Genomic DNA, 6,120 nt, shown 5'->3' on the forward strand with positions numbered 1-6,120 from the left:
TTTTGAATCATAAAATGTTTAAGTCTGGGATGCCGTTAGACTGGAGACTGTAATGTACACTGTGGCTTTTGAAAATCTTAAATGTGTGACTTGAATCAACAGTGTTCATAAATGGTTGTTGAGTATTCTCATGAAACAAGATAGAGGAAGTAGAGGCTTCGACCTGGAAACAGTATTAAGGTGCAGTAAAATGATCTGTTGTTCTGTGAATGTTCACTGGTGAATTCAGTCATTTCAATATGAATTCACGATCAGCAATTTCGTTTGTGGTAAAAAATGTCACTATGGGACCAAGTTGGTGTGAGGTACTTAATGAGTTAGAAAAGTGAAAAGGTACAGCATCGTTTTCCGTTTGTTTTTCCACTTTTCTGGTGGATGGTCCAGGCACTTCAATGATTTTCAGGTCTACAGGAGGATTTTTATTCTTGTTCAAACTTGTATTTCAGCTTACCGAGATCCCTGCAAAGTACAAAATTTACTGTTAGTAATGTTATTAAAGTGATAGTTGTGAAACTTAAATAATTTCCTCAGCCTTGTGACGTTCCAAACCTGTTTGACTTTCTGTCTGTGGACCCCAAAAGCAGATCTCAGTCATAATGCAACCCCAGTCACCGGTCGCTTACACTGCATGAAACACAAGCAGAAAACAAATGTGTAAATCATTCATGAAACCATTTTATGTACTCTTGTCTAGTTCAATTCAATGCAACAATTTATGTAAAAATGGTTAAGCTCCAAAAATGTCCCAGAAAAGATACTAAAAATAATCAATGAGTTCAAATGTGTTATGGGTTGTGTTGTAAGTCTTCTGAAGCCTAATAGCTTTTTCCTTTTTTTTTTTTTGTCGAAAGACTAAACTTGAAGTTATAATTCAGAGTTAAAATGTCTTATATTCAAATGCAAATGATAAAGATATAAGAAAAAATGCATAGCATTATTTGTGAACCAAACCTGGGATATTTTACATGAATGAGATTTGAGATCATGAGAAAAGATTTTCAGAGAATAACTGATTTAAAAAACACAAGTACACAGTCAAACAATATAATTTCACACAGAGAAAGTTCATAGTAATAAAGTACTGCATGTGGTGCAGGTAACTTACTGTAATTCAATGTTGCCACTGAAATGTTCAGATTATTTGTTCTGGGGAAACAAAAGAACAAAGCTGATTATTCACAACATAATATTTATTGACCAGTAAATGGCTTTAAAATGGTATTTGAGAGAATGAGGGCACCTGTAGTAAGTAAAGTTAAGTTAGGCTAAACAAAAACAGAGCAAACTATAACCTGTTTTTGTTATTCATAACAAACGCCAAGAATCAGAGAATTTTCTAAATTAGTTAGGCTATATCAGCAATTTGAAGACACAGTTGTACAAAATATGTTGAATTGAATGACTAAATCAATCTAAGACAATAAGTCAATCATTTCCATTTGTTCATAAGATCAACGTAGTTAGCATCGCGGCTAAAACCTTCATACCAGATATACTGTGCAATAAACGAGTGGTAAACACTGTAAAAACGTAGTAATGTATAATAAATTTAGTTTATTTATATGTGTGTTTAAATATATAGTGAGTAGACTCTGTATTTATATTTATTTGGCGAGTTTACAAACCTTGTAATGGAGAGCCGAATAAACGGCGGAAGCTTTGATGAGAGGAGCCGTTACTTTCAAACCGATGACGTCGATCAGCTGAGCTTTGTTGCGCGCGACTCGAGCATCACTGAAGCGACGACAGCAGAGGAATAGCAGCAGTTTCGTGACAGAATAACACCTTTCTCCTCCTGCTTCTTCTTCTTCATATAATATTATTATTATTTAGTGTTGTTGTTTAAGGTTTAAATTACTTAATAAAATAGGCCTATACTAAATATATGTAAGCTACCCAAGTGAAAAAGACTAGGTTACTGTTAAATGTATTAAAAATGCATTAAAGTATATTTGTATTGTAGGTCTACTAAAAACACACTGAAGTACATTTTTAATACATTTAATAGTACATCTTTTTCACCTGGGTATGTATACTGAATCAAACTTGCCTATAATAATAATAATAAAAATGCATTAAAGTATATTTGTATTGTAGGTCTACTAAAAACACACTCAAGTACATTTTTAATACATTTAATAGTACGTCTTTTTCACCTGGGTATGTATACTGAATCAAACTTAAGTAGCCTATAATAATAATAATAATAATAATAATAATAATAATAGGATAATAATAATAATAATAGAATAATAATCTAATTCGGGCCTCACTGAACCATTGGGTTCCTCCAGATGCTGGCTTTAACATTAGAGATCTTCCAGGAACCACTTAAATGTTAAAAGATCTTCCAATAACCCTTTTATCGCATTTAAGTTCCTCTATTTTCCCCCAAAGCACTTCGAGGTCTCATGGTAATGAAAAGGTGACTCCAGAACCTCTGAAGTAAATACAAAGTGCTTAAAGGATCCCGTAAGTTCCAGCAAGAACCTCAAAGATTGTCAATGCTCCTCCAGTAACCCTACTATAGGAAAAAGAGCTTTGAGGCACCAAAATTACATTTTGAAGTTCCTTGAGGATCCAACAGGATACTTGAGGCTCCTTTAGTTTTTACAGTGTAGAGTGCGTCCGCGCCCCCAACACATTTGTCGCCCTAGGCAACCGCCTAGTTCGCCTATAGCAATCGCCGGCCCTGCATACACAGTATTTTTTTTTCTGTTAATTATGTTTATGCTTCATGAGAGATATTTTGATAAGTAACTATGTATTTAAAAAAATGTACTAATTGTCATTAGTTAAATATAATCGTAAATATTGCTGGGGCCATAATAGCTGAAGAGATAAGCGTTTTTGATTTGATATTTAATTTGATTTGATTTCTTTATTTTGAACATATAAATACAATTACAATTGAAAAAAATCTGAGAAAAAAGGATAATAGTAAAACAAAGAAAAAAAACATATAAACAACAAAATAAAACTTCCTTATTTTTCAATACGAAAAAAAAAAAATTCGATTTAAGTACTAAAGTTTTTGTCATAAGTAGGCTAACAAATAACCAAAACATTTGCCACAGCAATTATAATGCGGGACAAATTCAATATCACCAATGGCTATCACATGGTTGTTTTCAGTCCCATTAGAAAATATTGTTAGAGTAACGTTAACTAAATTACATTAGCAATGGTCATACAGGTCAACTTGCAGCATGTGTAACTTAGTCCACGATATACTGTACGAGAAGAACGAATGAAGAATAATATTTTCTGAGGTAAAGTTAGGCTTCTGTCTCAATTATGTTTCAAATTGCCATAATGGGCGTGCTAATGTTGTTTTCATCAGCGTCTCAGCATAATGACAGAGAAACGGGCTCCTATAATGCATTGCTAATGTTAGCATACGTCCATGTGAGCTAATGTTATGTTACTTTGCACGAACATGCATAACTTTGTTCGACTGTCATGAATATATGAAATGTCCATTGACATCAAGTACAAGTTAGCCAAGCATAGATGAATCTTACCTGTCCTGGAGAAAATTAGCAACGTTGCGTCTGTGTTCAAATTCTTCTCCGTTTTCAGCCGTCTCCATCTTTCAAAAGCATCTCCTATACAAATTCTGGTTTTATTTCGGACTTTGTCACAACGAATTTCTGAATTATAACGAGGTCTTTTTGATTTAGTAACGTTAGACATTTTTATCTGACTAGGGTAGGTTAAAGCAAACCTGGCAACCCGGATCCCGAAACACTACTGACTTCGTGATTGGTAGATAGGTGGAGGGCGGCGCGTCAGGCCAAAACACAAAATGACAACATCAACATCAGTTGAGGGCTGCAAGTCCTTTAAATTCTTCTGCTAATCAGTTGTGGGCCACAATTACCTAAAACTGTGTCTATTAATGTAGATTGTCGGTCATTCTCACTACTTTGAGGAAATATTTGTTTTACCAACGTTTATTTTACATCAGATCATTCACTCTAGAGCTCGTCTAATACACTGTATACATGCATTGATACAGTTTCCACATGTTCACCGCAATATATTAGAAAAATACTTGATGGTCATGCACTTGTTATGCTGATAGTGAGGAATTACAGTTGCAACATCTCATATAATGTAACTCAAACTGAGTAGTGTCACTGAGAAACGCTGAGTCCTGCTCGAGTCGTCCTTGCGATGGAGGTTCGGGTTGATTAACAGTTCTTCCAATGTTTCATCATCGGATTCGCACTCGGATTGATATGGTAAAATCGACGTCATCATTCATTACTGTGTGTTTAGTTTACGGTGTAGGAAGCCTCAGGACAAGCAGAGCTGACGTTGTTATGGCAATGGGCGGTTTTGTTTTTGACACGCTGTACACGGTAGGCCAATCACAACAGACTGAGCTGTTAGGGCCAATCAGAGTCGAGTAGCTCGCGGAAAGGAGGGATTTAGAGAGATTGATTCATTTGACGAGTCGTTTGAGAGTCACTGACAATGTAAGGATGTGCAAATGTATATTATAAGGAAATTAAACAGTTTTTTTTTTTTTTTTTTTTTTTACCTTTGGTGCATGTAAACATGTTGTAGGAGACTCCACAACAACATTAGGAAACTTTAAAATAGTATAATAGGGGCCCTTTAAAGGGTGTCCTCCGCTAATCGATATCCTTCCAGATCGTTCTCATTTACATTATTACGAATGTAATAATCTCTTTTAGGAAAGTAAGACTGGGGATCTGATATTGATTTCCATACCAGATTATCAATGAGATTAGAGGTTAGATTTTTCCAGGATGATCAAGAATAGCAAATCAGCTCCTTTCATTAAAAAAAAAATTTCTTTGCCAAACCATTCCAATTTATGAGGCTACCAGTTTGTGGGCTCTTCCTCCAAAATCCCAATTTAACCATTTAGGACTGATAAAAATTGCATACTATTTTGTCAAAAAATATAAAATATTAAACCAACTAGAAAAAAAAAAAAGAATTGTTTGAAATGCTGCAAGAATTTAGTTTGTTATTAAAATAAAAAGTAATCTAAATATAAAAATATGAATTGAATATGCACAATTAAATATCCAATATAGACCAGGGCTATTTTAGTATTATTTATATACTATTATTGTTTGTATTCATATTTATATTTCCAGTTTTCATTTTAATGCTTGTTTAATTTTTAGTCATTTTGTTATTAACAATTTGTTTTAATGTTTTAATGCTTTTTTTGTTTCTTTTTTTTTTTGTTTCTAAGTTTAGTATTTTTAGTTAATGATAATAACATGGACCAATACAGATTAAAACATTTAATATCATTGCATAACCGATATGGTACTAATATAACATGCATCACCTCAAACATTTTAGCCTTATCAGAACATATTCAATAATAAACATCATCACCAAAACAAGCATATCATTTTTAATGATGGTAAAACACCTCTATTAGGGCTGAAAGTGGAATGTCAAAAATCATTGCTAAATTAAGTGAACCTGTCTAAAACACAGAAAATTGTTTTCCTAATTTTTCTTATAGTAAAGTGCAATATTGTGCTATTTTTTGTAATAAAATATACAATACAACAAACAGCCAACCTGTTTTAATCTTGTAAATCAATCAATATAATGTACTTGAGCACATGCACTGGCAATATTCACACGCCTGAGACGATAATATAATAGTTAAATCCAGTGTCATGGTGGCTGGATATAAATTGCTTTGTGTCTGTCAAACAAGGACACTTGTAAAAATGGATTTGAGTGTTTGATTTATACAGAAGTGAGCTGTTGTCCAGTAACTGTAATTAAAAGTTATTAAAAGTTTTGCACCAACATGGCGTACTTGATACCACAGATGAGAATTCAAGGCTCTACTGCAGGAAGCAATTAGAGCAAGCTGATTGAGAACGACTGGTGAGACAGGATGTGTTTTTAAAGTAATTTAATTAGAAAGAAATAAGAACATCAGAGAACAGCCCTCATCTGCATCCAAGACAACCTTCACTCTCAGAGGAATGTGAGTTCAAACACAGCATAACTTTTAGCATTTTCAGCAAAGATGATTGACTGCAAGAAATTAGTTATTTTATGTAGCGCATGACCAATGCCAGTAAATAAGGTTTGTGAAGTATCAAG

General features: G+C 33.6%; 1 long non-coding RNA gene across 1 annotated transcript; it reads right to left on the reverse strand.

Annotated features, from left to right (window-relative positions):
* Positions 1–378: 378 nt before the first annotated feature.
* Positions 379–1,237, reverse strand: LOC308688358. The gene is made up of 3 exons (XR_014029884.1): positions 1,106–1,237; positions 550–624; positions 379–459 (listed from the first exon to the last, which is right to left on the reverse strand). It is a non-coding gene; the product is annotated as an uncharacterized lncRNA (long non-coding RNA).
* Positions 1,238–6,120: the final 4,883 nt, after the last annotated feature.

The sequence above is a fragment of the Scardinius erythrophthalmus genome, assembly GCF_964197995.2.
Source record: "Scardinius erythrophthalmus genome assembly, chromosome: 3".
NCBI classification, from domain to species: Eukaryota; Metazoa; Chordata; class Actinopteri; order Cypriniformes; family Leuciscidae; genus Scardinius; species Scardinius erythrophthalmus.